The sequence below is a fragment of the Lissotriton helveticus genome, chromosome 6, assembly GCF_964261635.1.
Source record: "Lissotriton helveticus chromosome 6, aLisHel1.1, whole genome shotgun sequence".
Classification (NCBI taxonomy): Eukaryota; Metazoa; Chordata; class Amphibia; order Caudata; family Salamandridae; genus Lissotriton; species Lissotriton helveticus.
Window position 1 is genome coordinate 2,071,141,398 of NC_136067.1, and position 12,656 is coordinate 2,071,154,053.

General features: G+C 43.0%; 1 long non-coding RNA gene across 1 annotated transcript in view; it reads left to right on the plus strand.

Moving 5' to 3' along the window:
• The first annotated feature begins 8,850 nt into the window (after positions 1 to 8,850).
• The window catches only part of LOC144764013 (uncharacterized), a 107,634-nt gene continuing 103,828 nt past the window's right edge, over positions 8,851 to 12,656 (plus strand). The window contains exon 1 of the long non-coding RNA XR_013596294.1: positions 8,851 to 8,960. This is a non-coding gene — a long non-coding RNA (uncharacterized LOC144764013). The remainder of the gene's footprint in view (positions 8,961 to 12,656) is intronic.

Here is a 12,656-nt window from a genome sequence, read left to right on the forward strand (position 1 = left end):
GAATGTCCTGTACTTGGTGGCCAGTGCAAAAATGTCTCCAGAGACTACAGCGAATAAAAAATGCGGCTGCCCGCCTGATCTTGCTGCTGCCCAGAAGAGCATCAGCAAAAACACACTCAGGACCTTGCATTGTGGACCGGTTCGGGAGGGGGTGAGATTCAAGGCCCTCTGTGTAGGTCACCGTATCCTTCAGGGAAGGGGCCCTAAATACTTACATAGTTTTCTTAGTCGGTATGAGCCTACCAGACAGTTAAGGTCAAAGAGGACGGGGCAAGTTCATGTCCCTAGGTTCAACAGAGTGAGAATGGGAGGACGCTCTTTCAGGGTCCTGACTGCTACGGAGTGGAACAAACTGCCACAGAGGCTACGTCTTGAAACGTCAGAGTCCATCTTCAGGAGAGAACTTAAAACCACTCTGTTCCCCAAAGACTAAGTCAGTTCAGAGGAAACTTGTATCTCACCGGCACCGACCCAGGAGAGTGTTCAGGAGGGAGCAGCGCGGGGATGCACTACTCAGTGCAACCAGGCGCTTTATAAGCTGTATAAATAAATAAACGTAACATCTGAACAAAAGTGTTATTAAGATAAGATTGACGATGCTTCTGCTCATGATAAGGAAGGGTGAAATAGTGGTGATCCTCCGGGACTGGAGTAGTAGCAATAAAAAGCTCGCGAGCAGGGGCCATCTTCTCGATAGACCAAATGATTGCTGCCATAATCATCAACACAGCAACAAACCCTATAGCACCGATGATCATTTTCTTATTCATCTTAGCAGCAATGAAAATCAATTATTTCCAGAAACTAAAAAAACCCACAGTTGGAGCTCTTATCCCGTGGGCAGCCTCTGATTTCTTCACCGAAGATCAAGACGGGTATCACTACACTACGCAGGCCTGATCCCCCCCCCTTGTCATATCGGCATTCCGTTACCGCTAACCCAGGGCGTCAACCTGTCTTTTTCAAAACTGCAGATTCTTTTCTTGGTCTCAAGTCGTATCGCGATGCTCCAGGAATTGTTTGGTCCGGGAAGAACTCCACAGATTCGTCAGGTGATACAGCTTGGCCTTTTTCCATAGTTAGGATCTCTGGATGATCGGTCAGCACAGCAGGTTCCACCAAGGCAGGCAATACTTTCTTGCAGTGGGTGCTATGCACCCAATTTTTTTGGTTTGTCACTCGAACTGCTGTTCTCGTGGCCAAGAGCACTTGCTCTGGCCCTCGCCACCTCGGTTCCAGGCTGCTCGATCTTTCAAACGACTTAACCATTACATGGTCGCCAGGTCGAAGTTCATGGCCTTCACCTGTAGATCTGTCAGGAAGTGCTTCTCAAACCTGTTGATGAATAGAAACCAAGCTATCAGTTAACTGTGCCAAATCATCAGGACACAAGGTACATCATATACAGAACTCGGTTTCGGAACTCTCCAAATATTCATTGGCTCCCCAAACACAACCTCATAGGGAGTAAGACCTGTTCGAGAATGTGGTACTGATCTAATGGACAACAATGCCAGTGGCAGCGCATCTGGCCAAGTCAAAGATGTGGAAGCCTGGATTTTCGCTATTTTCAGCTTCAGAGTAGCGTTATACCTTTCTGCCAATCCTGCTGATTGTGGGTGGAACACCGCATGGAACTTCTGTTTAATCCCTAATCCTTTCAGGACATATTTAATAACTTCCCCAACAAAATGAGGTCCGTTATCATTCCATAAATGTTTGCAAACTCCAAATCTCCTTCAACAACACCTTTGCTGTAGTAATAGCAGTATTGTCCTTTGTGGGGTACGCCTCAATCCATTTACTAAAGGCACAGACCACCACCAAGACATACTTTAAGTTATTGCAACACTCAAACTGAATATAATCCATTTGCAAAACTTCAAAAGGTGCGATTGGTGTAGCAAACCCTCCTGCAGGAGTTTGTGTCTCTTTTCCAGGATTATATTGTAAACAGATTAAACAAGACTGTTCTACCTTCTTAGCTGTGCTAACAATTTCTGGATGCTCCCAAACTTGCGTAAGCAATTTTGTTATTGCTGAAGCTCCAACATGTGCTAGCCCATGTGCCATCTGAACCATAGGTTTTACAAAGGCTGTAGGCAGTTTCCACCTATTCATCTGCTTATTCCGCCAACAACCCTCAACATCCAACTCTCCTTCTTCAGACCACTGTTCATGTTCTTTTACAGAAGCAGATTTCTATATCTCTAGTACTTCTTGTCTAGCATCATGCCAACGTTCACCTTGTGACTTCACTACATACATGGAAGTAGTGCTTCGCTGCATCGCAGTCTCACGTGCTACGTGGTCTGCAAAGGCATTACCTTGTCCAACTTTATCAGTCACTTTCTTGTGTGCACTACACTTCACAATAGCTATTTTCTTTGGGTATGTCAGTGCAGTCAAAAGATTATGCACTAGTGCATTATTTGCATCCCGTGGGATGTAATAAAGCCTCTTTCCTTCCAGAACAGGCCAAAATCATGCGCCACTCCAAAAGCATAGCGGCTATCTGTGAATATGTTCACACATAAGTCAGTACTAAGCTCACATGCTCATGTCAAAGCTATCAATTCAGCTGCTTGAGCCGATTTCTGTGGTATGCGAGCAGTCTCCACTATCGTGTGAATCGTAGTAATTGCATATGCAGCCGAAGTTGTACCATCTGGCAATTTCAAACAAGACCCATCAACCCACAATTCCCCGTCTACATCTGGAAGGGGCGTATCCTGCAAATCAATGCGACCCTTTGTCTGTTCTTCAGTGAGGAATATACAATCATGTGTTTCTTGTGACTGAGGCTGAGTCACCGGATACGGCAACAAAGTAGCTGGGTTTAGGGTTGCGCATCTCTTCAATGTAATGTGAGGAGCCAGCAATGTCAATTCATATCCTGTCAGGCGAGCGCTAGTTAAGTGCTGCGTCTTTGTTCGATTTAAACGGCCATCAACCGCATGGGATACCAGCACCAACAGCTTATGTGACAAAACTATCCCTTCACTCTAACGTATTGACACAGCTGTTGCCGCAACTGAACGAAAAGACCCAGGCAACGCTCGGGCAACAGGATCAAGTACTGCTGAAAAATATGCACAGGGACGTTGCTTATCGCCATGTGTCTGGACTAAAACTGACAATGCACATCCATCTTTCTCATCCATATAGAGTGTAAATGGCTTCGTATAATCTGGAGTACCTAACACTGGTGCTGAACAAGGCTTGTCGTAACTGCCGAAAAGCAGTCTCACATTCATCTGTCCATGGAAGGTGTATTGGAGTATCTTTTGTCAAAAGTTCTAGCAAAGGTTTATCAATGTATGAAAACCCCAATATCCATTGCCTATAAAAAGAAGTAAGACCAAGAAATGCACGCACCTCTTTCTGTGTAGAAGGTCATGGTGTGTCCATCATTGCTTGTATGCGATCTGATGTTAGTGCACGTCCCTTTTTAGACAAAAGGTGACCTAAATAGGTTACCTTTGGTCTACAATATTGCAGTTTCTTTCGTGATTCTTTATGATGGTGTGAAGCAAGAAAAGAAAGCAAGGACAAAGTGCATTTTTCACATTGTTCAGGGGTATCGGCTGACAACAAGATGTCATCGACATATTATATGAGAGCCACACTTTCAGGCAAAACAAAAGAATCAAGTTGTCTTTTCAATGCTTGGCTGTAAATACTTGAACTCTCAGTATAGCCTTGAGGAACTCTGCAAAATCTATACGATTGATTATTCAAAGTGAAACCGAACAAATATCGGCTATCAGGATGAATAGGGATCGAATAGAAAGCTTTCTTCAAGTCTATCACAGAGAACGTGGTTGCAGTCGGGGGAACCAAAGTAAGAAGTGTCGTAATGTCAGAAACCACAGGATACTGCGGTACTACAATCTTGTTTACCTCTCTCAGGTCTATGATAAACCTAAAGACCCTAGTGTCAGGATCTTTTTTCAGAATAGGAAGAATCGGGCTGTTACAAACATTAAATAGAACTTCCTCAACAACCCCAACTTGAATGAGATCATGTACAATTCGTATGAGTGCTTCTTCACCCTCCTGTGAAATTCTATATTGAGGCAACCGTGGCAACACAGCTCCCTCCTTGACACTGATATGTACCGGTGGGATTACCATTTGACCCACATCAGTATCTGAGGTAGCCCACAAAGTTTTAGGAAGTGAAGACAATGCAATATCCTCTTTAACAAGACAAGCTCTTTCAATCCCAGGATGATTATCATTCAGAATAACACGCACTCCTTCAGGAGAACATCGTATTGTAGCCCTGAAATGCTTAAGCATATCGAGACCCACAATATTGTCTGGTGTGTTTGGGGAAAGCAAAAACGGACATGGAGCACTGAAATTATCAACATGGAATGCAAGTGGTTGTGACAATGGGCTAAGGGAAGGTGTTCCATCGAACCCTATTGATGTAATAGTTATGCCAGACATGGGAGCTCTAGGAACCAATTGTTTAGACAAGGCGCTACGAGTAGCTCCTGTATCAACCAGAAACTGATCAGTAGAACCCAAAACATGTGCTGTAACATAGGGACCCGTCTGATCTACTGGAACTTCAACTGATACCTTACCCCATCCTAGGCAATCCTATGCATAAGCAGAATCGTGAAAATCAGTCTACACATAATCAGACATCTGGTATTGGTTTCGTCTATCAAAAGTGTTGAACCCATCCTGCGCTCGCACATTAGTATCAAACCTAGCGCGATCGTTCGTATTTCCCCTAGGCCCTGAATGTCCTGAGCGATTTCTCATTTGTCCCCGACCTCGTGAATACTGTTCGGAACGTAATACTGGACAGTCGGCCGCCCAATGCCCAAATTTCTTACAATACGCACATTGATTAATAGACAAATTCGAACGAGTGTAAGAAGAACTATAAGATCCACGTCCGCCTCTATCATAATCTCTAGAAGGCAGACCATAAGCTTGAGCGAACATAACCTTTGTTTTTAATTCCTTAGACTTCTTGTCCTCATTACCCTTTGCTTCTAATTCCTGACGTTCATAATATTGAGCCATAGTCAAAATAGATACTGGAGAAGATGTAGTTCAAGATCTTTCACTGGCTTTTAAATGGTTAGCTATCCCTGGTAACAGATTCGTAACATATTTATCAACAAAGAGATGTCTGCCCGTATCATCTGTCAATGACTGACCACTAAACTCATGAAATGCTTCCTCAAAGGGTGTAAAGAAATCAGAAACCGATTCATCTAACTTTTGCTTACATGACTCTAGAACGGTCCAATCTATCTTTTTAGGGGGAATAATCGTTTTTAACTTAACTAATATAGCTGCGGGAAGATCTAATATCAACTGACATGGCTTTTGAACAGGCTCCCTTTCCTCATCCATTTACTCTAAATCTTTCCATTCCACGCCAAAAGCTACACGATCATTAACTTTACAAACGGTCCTCCACATATCCGGCGGTAATATCAATCCGACAAATGAATCAATATCACACAAGGTCATAGTACAAGAGCTAATGGCTCCCTCAACTTCCTCATAGAAAGCTACTGGATTTTTCCGCGGGTCAGGTAATGCTGCTTTAAGTGCCATCACATCTGCCCTATTCCAGGGAGTATACACCCAATTATAGATAAAATAACCTTTAGCATCAATAGAACTTTTATCATCACCCGCTCCTTTAGAAGGAACATACAAAGGCGCGGCTTCACACATAGGTTTCGCATGAACTATCATTGTCTTATCTGTTCTGAAGATAGAAGCTTGCGACCCTCCGGTCTGAGATCTCCGTGAAGTTGCATCTGCAGTCTTTTTCTCCTCTTTCAAGCGAGCCGCATCAGTTCGTAATTTAACCAAACGCCTGATCGCATCAGTCACCTGGGAGAGAACAAAAAAAGACCATCATGCATGTTTTTATAATCAGCAGCTACATCATCAGGTTCTAAGTCTGTAGAATATTTCCGAAAAAATTCAATAACTTCCGAGGCAAACGTCTCAGTAAAATATAACTGCTCCCTTTCCTGCCACCCTTTTATGCTATGTAAAAGATCGGAAGCAGGAGCAGAACTAAGACGTGCTTTACGAGCAGCTTGTCTGAGTTCGGACGAACGCTCAATGAACAGCATAGAACGGGTGTCTCGCGTCTTTTGTTGATCTGACCCGGAATCCTCATCGTCATCAGATGGAGCATACGGGACAGCATATGGAGGTAGAGGGCGATCTAGTAACAAAAAATCATCTTGCGGTTTATTAAGGACAGGATAGAGAGTTGTCGAACAGCGTATTGGCCAGATACCTGCAATCCGTGTTCTTTCTCCTCTCTCTCTTTTAGTTCTTTCACTTATTTCTTTCTCAACTCCAATGCTTTCTCATACACATTCTTCCGTTGCTCTTTCTCAATCAAAGCTTGCTCACGCTTCGCTCGTTCACTCACTTCTTTCTCCCACATACGCACACAATCAAAACATATCATGTCTAGACTTTCGCTCAAACATACATTGTTCCACATACTCAATCTTTCGCATATCAAATAACCCATGTATAGGCCAACGTAACTCGGGATCCTTGCGAGTGTATTTATTCCACAATGTGCTGTACATTATGGAAGTAAGACCGTGTTTAACATACATATCTCTATTAGGCGTCCCCTCTGGGGGAGCCGGTTGCAATTCCTCAAGTCTCAAACTGGTACCACTACAAAAGCAACACATCCTACGAAGTGCGCTAAAAACAGGCATGCCAAAAATAGTGCAGAATATGCAGTATTATAGTCAAAGTAGCACTTACGGTACTTCTAGTACGATGCACCGTTCAAATCTAAATCAGATTGGAGAAAAGTCTCCACATTACCTGCCTATATGAATTGCAACTCATATATCACATACAAAGGATACAAATCTGACTAGTCTTTCCAAACAAACATGCCACGGTAAGTGTTCCTAAAACTACCTTACCAAACAAGGGCATCCAAAACCCAGAGCAAGTGCCGAAAAAACAGCTCTTACCACTCACAGGGAGTCCAGATTCCAACTGGCAAGTTCTAAATTCGACGAAACGGTCACTGCATGGCGAATCAACAGAAGAGATCTCAGTCGAGGACCGGCGCCACCTGGATGGTCAGATCAGAAAGAAGGGAAAAACGCCTTGGTTTGCCAAGACTCGGGTCTCCGCGGCGAGATCCCAAACCTTCATCGCGACCACTCCTTCGGGCATCTGAGTCATTGATGAGCCCCACGTGTCGGGCGCCAATTTGTGATAGCAAGCCTCCGCAAGGCCCACTAGTGCAAGGGGTTTGCCCTTCTCTGCACAATGTCCTCAGACCAATAGGAAGAAGTTGGCACAGAAACTGAAATAGAAAAGATAACATTTATTACACCTCATGAGGTGGTGCTACGGTTCAGACAGTACCCTTCGGTATTGCAAGAAGTAGCACCACGAACTAAAAGAGCATGGTCCATTTATACCCATACAGGGGCTTAAAAGAAGGTGGTACAAACACAGAAGCAAGTTTTATGTACATATAAGGTAATATAGAAAGGCACAATCGATCAGTGGGAGGAGCTAACGGTTTTGGGAACTGGTAAACACATTCCTGTCTGATACTAATCACTTCACCTCTCTCTTTTTGTTGAAGTACATTTAACCGGGGACTGAGAGAGTGTCCTCGATTCTCCCTACCTCTCCCTTTGTTGATACACATGATACTAATCACTAACAGCTGTAGACCCTACTGGGCATGCGCGAAAGTGGAGGATGCTAAATATAACTCGTTGCCGGGAAGATTTCAAACGCAGTTAACAGGAAGATAGGACAAAGCACATGGTCGACACGCGGCAGCATGTAGAAATCAAAATGGCTGCCATGAATACAAAATGGAGTCCACTAAATGTCACGATAATGGATGTATGTCATTACAACGCATGCTTTCACAACGCATGCCTTTACCACTTAAGTTTTACAACGCAAGTCGTTACAACGACTTGCGTTGGGGGGTGCTGGATAGTGAGTAGTTTAATTTACTACTCCAACTCCAGGCCCCGTGGATAGTAGGGAAGGTGTTGGATAGTAAATTAAACTATTCTCTATCCTAGAGCGCCCCCCAGCGCAAGTCGTTGTAATGACTTGCGTTGTAATAGTTGCGTGGTAATGGTATGTCATTGTAATAGTTGCGTTGTAATGGTTGTTCACCACGATAATAGCTAAAACTAAGATGTCTTCTGCTAATGCTTAATCTAATCGCTGTCAATTTACAACATGATGAATTTAAAAAACAGGTTCTTACAAGATAAACTTATCAGTAAATGGGAACCCTACTGTCATCATTCAGAAAAGCATGGACTTCCTACATTCAAATTTCTGGCTTACTCAGTATTTGCAAAAAAAATAATGATGGTCTGCACTTACATAGACCCAAGCACCTCAGGGCAGGGCTTAGGAAGTTGGGCCCCTCTGGGGCGATTTTCCTTGGATACACTTCTAGAAGAGGGTCAATATGCTTCTTTCCTATTGTCCAGTCCAGGTTGAGCACAAGCACAAAGTCCACTAAGTTTAAAAAACAGCAACAGCAACTAGATCTGATTGTCATTAACCTTAAATATTGATTGTAGAAGCACAGGTATTTATTTAGCAGACAAATACCTTGAGGCAGTCCTAAAGTTACATAATGTAGTCAAAAATCTATTTTCTCTCTAACCATGGGAGGAAAAGTGAAGAAAACCAGTTTGTCTAGGAGTGTGTATAATGCAGCAGCATGTGATAGGGGTAGTTTTGAAACATCCTTGGCCTGTGTCCAGACAGCCTTTGCCAGTGTCAGCGTTACCTCCTTCTCATCCTGTGTTATGCTATAAATCCCATACATCGGTGCAGAAGGGATTCAGAAATTACTTCCCACACCATAATGAAGACTCTAGGTGTCATCCTGTTACTTGTCTTTCTCCTTGGGCTCTGTGAGGCTTCTGAAGGTGCGTACACAGGGATCAAGACTTTAGCATCTGACAGCACAATTCATTTGAGGTGGTCGAGGTTGTGTCTCTTTCTGGAGAACAACTACAGAAATACCAATAGTCTTTTATTGTGTGAGAGACGCACTACAGAGACAGTCACGTCTGTATAAAATTGATCTGGGAAATGTGTGTTTTTCTAAATTGTTGAGAAGGGTTTGAGTTGAGAGAGTGGGCCTAAATTGCAAGTGGGTGTAAATTACATCCATTCAAGTGTTTTTTCTCAGGGGCGTAAAGTCCCTATTTTACTGGGGGAGGAGTCTCTCTTCCTAAGGTCTTTGTATGTCGACTATTTGCAAGATCTCAGGGGGGGCCTCTTCACATTTTGTAGTGGTGGAACAGTAGCTAATGCTTTAATTCATGCCACGGACATATGTGTTTTATTACATAAAGCATTGAATTGGTGGAGCAATGCATAGAAGGTGTCCGACAGGGTCTCGTGGCATTCAAGAACTGAGATCACTGGTGCAGGAAATGCAATAGATTCTGCAGAAAAATAGCAGCAGAGATTGACGGGTCTTTCATGACTAGCTGTTCCACTAAACCATGTCCCTTTGCATTCTGGGAGTTGTAGTCTTAGTTTTATAAAAGAATAGGCAAGACTATAAGCCCCGTAGGTCATTGACTTGGTAAAATTGGCAAGTGTGTGGAAGGAAGTTACACCCCCTGCAGTAGGAGTATCACGTGTTCTATGCCAAAGTAGTCCAGGTAAACCAATCCTGGATTTCCAATTGGAAACCAGTGTTTTCAGATGGTTTAGTCCCACTGAAGTGTACCAAGAATACCACTCCCAGACTGGATTAGGTTGTTAAACACAAGCCCAGGACATAGATATGTGGCTTCTGATAGTGCCATGTGTAAGGTACAGTGTCAATGTTCAGGAACTGCCTGATGAGCTTGAAATGAGCACTTCATCCATAACTCTCAAAAGACTGCAAGAAACAGGTTTTAGGAAGCCAGGGCTGCAAGATGGCCTCTCTCTGCTTCAAACAGACCTGGCAAGTGTGACAATTTCCTTCATGAATATTGAGTTAACCAATGGGGCTTTATGGAGCATGTAATACACTGCATTGTGAAATTATTTGGTCTGAAAGCCATTCATTTTGGTGGGCTGTTCTGAAAAGAATCTCCCAAAATACTCTAATAATTCAGGTTCTGACACAGTACCCAGGAGCATTATTTCTCCACAGAGAATGTGTCCTACGTTATGTGGCATGTCTAATGCATTGCTCTATGTGTTTATAATGTCTGTTTAAGAGTTACGGGTCTTCTAGTTTGACAGGCATGTCCACTGATGATGTGTGCATGGCATTTTTTGGGGGCTTATGATGTTTCCTGGTGGTGCGTGCTGTTGGATACTGTAGTAGGTGGATACACCCAGTGTACCCTTCTACATGCTAGTGCATGAACTATAATGGCATGCCATGATATTGTGAACATGGTGATAGCCAACTGTTGCACACATGTGCTTTGCTGCATACAATGTGCTCTGTCTAACCTGCTTGGATGTACATTTTGCAAGTTAAACAAATTTCACCTTCAGAATATGACGCAGCCAGAGATTGGACTCACATGTTTAATCCCTAACATTTAATCTATAGTTATTGTTGCCCATTCAGTGCTGCCTCGGATGCACCGCTAGGTGTGAATGAATGGTACTATCTCTGAGTTTTATACAGTAGTTATTGTTCCATGCCCATTCACTGTCATCTCTGACGCACAGCAAGGTGTGGAGTAAGGTGATATCTCTAAGTGGGACCCTGCACTTAATGTTGCATGTCCATTCACTGTCGCCTCTGATGCATTGCTAGGTGTGGAGGAAAGTGCTATCTCTGAGTGTGACCCTGTAGTTATTGTTGAATGTCCATTCACTGTCACCTTTGACACAATGTTAGATCGCTGTAACCTTTGTTTTTTTAAGGGAATTCATGAGGGTTTTTAATTTTATTTTCTCACAATAACCACTAACCTTTGACACCGAGTGTGTGACTGAGTGCATAAGTGTCTCAGTGGGTGTACAACTGTCTGAGTGGGTTTGTAAGAGGGTATGAAAGAGTATGAGTGGGGCTGTAAGTGGGTATATGAGTGTCTGAGTTGGGCTGTGAGTGGGTGTGTGAGTCTCTTAGTAAATCTGTGAGTGGGTGAGAGAGAGTATGCATGATTATGTAAGAGGGTGCAAAAGTATCTCACTGTGTTTGTAACTGTGTGTATATGTCTGAGTTCGTATGTGAATGGGTAAAGTCGCCTTGGCTGCTGCGAGTCGTTGGGGCCAAGAACCCCTGTGTTGCCACAAGTAAATACCTCACTGCAGGATTGCTGAGAGCTCATCAAAAGCCTCACCACCTTTTTCAATCACTCTGCAAACATACCTCCTGGTGTACTACTGGTTGGGGTATGAAGTCCCCTTGGCTGCTGAGAGTCATTGGGGACCAAGAAGCCCTATTGTTACCACAAGTAAGTCCTGCACAGTGGGATTGATGAGATCTCATTCGAGGCCCCAATCCCTTTCTCACCTACTCTGCAAAGGGGCCTCCTGGCACACTGCTGGTTGGGGGATGAAGTCCCTTGACTGCTGAGGTTCATTTGGGGCCAAATCCCCTATTGTTGCAACAAGTAGGTCCCCCACAATGGGATTGCTGAGACCTCGTGGGAGGCTCTTTTCCCTTTTTCAAGCACTCTGCAAAGGGCCTCCTGGCACACTGCTGGTTGGGGGATGAAGTCCCTTGACTGCTGAGGTTCATTTGGGGCCAAAACCCCTATTGTTGTCACAAGTAAGTCCCCCACAGCAGGATTGCTGAGACCTTATTGGATGCCCTGCCCCTTTCTCAACCACTCTGCAAACGCTCCTCCTGGTGTACTACTGGTTAGGGAATTAAGTCACCTTGGCTGTTAGAGGTCGCTGTGGGCCAAGAACTGCTATTGTTGCAACAAGAAAGTCCCCCTTAGCAGGATTACTAACACCTCATTGGCAGCCCGTCCCCTTCTTAACGACAAATGTAAGTTATTGGTGAAAGAAGTACTCCTTCAACATAAATATTTAATTTCAATTGAGTCACAAATAGAATGTAATATTAGCTCATAAGTTTGTACCAAACAAAAGAAAAAGGAAAAACTTTGTTGTATTTTACAAGACAAAACAACAGAGATTATATGGTCTCATTTTTAAAGACTTATTCTGTATTTTCTTGTTTCATGTAAAGCAACAACCACAGCCTACACGTTTCATCCTGCAAACAAAGAGACTTCTTCAGTGTTGTTAAAAAACATGAGAGACAATTCTTAAGATTAACACTCAACATAAGACGACATAACAAGTAAAAACACAAAACACTAAATGATTTAAGTGACCCTAAAATTATATAATACATAGTTAAAACCAAATCTTACGAAGAAGCAATTCAACTGAGACAAATGTTAATAAAATGCAATATAGCACATGTTTCTCCAAGCTAACATTGATAATGGACAAATACCGTCTTTAGTTTATGATACATCCTATTATAATAATCCCAAAACAGCATGGAGACAAGAGTAATTATTTATAAATGAATCTATATCATTATGTGATGTCATGTACATAATCAATTTATAGCAATCTTATGTTTGTAAGCTAGAGTTTGGTTAAACTTATCTCTAAGTAGCCAACATAATTTTTCT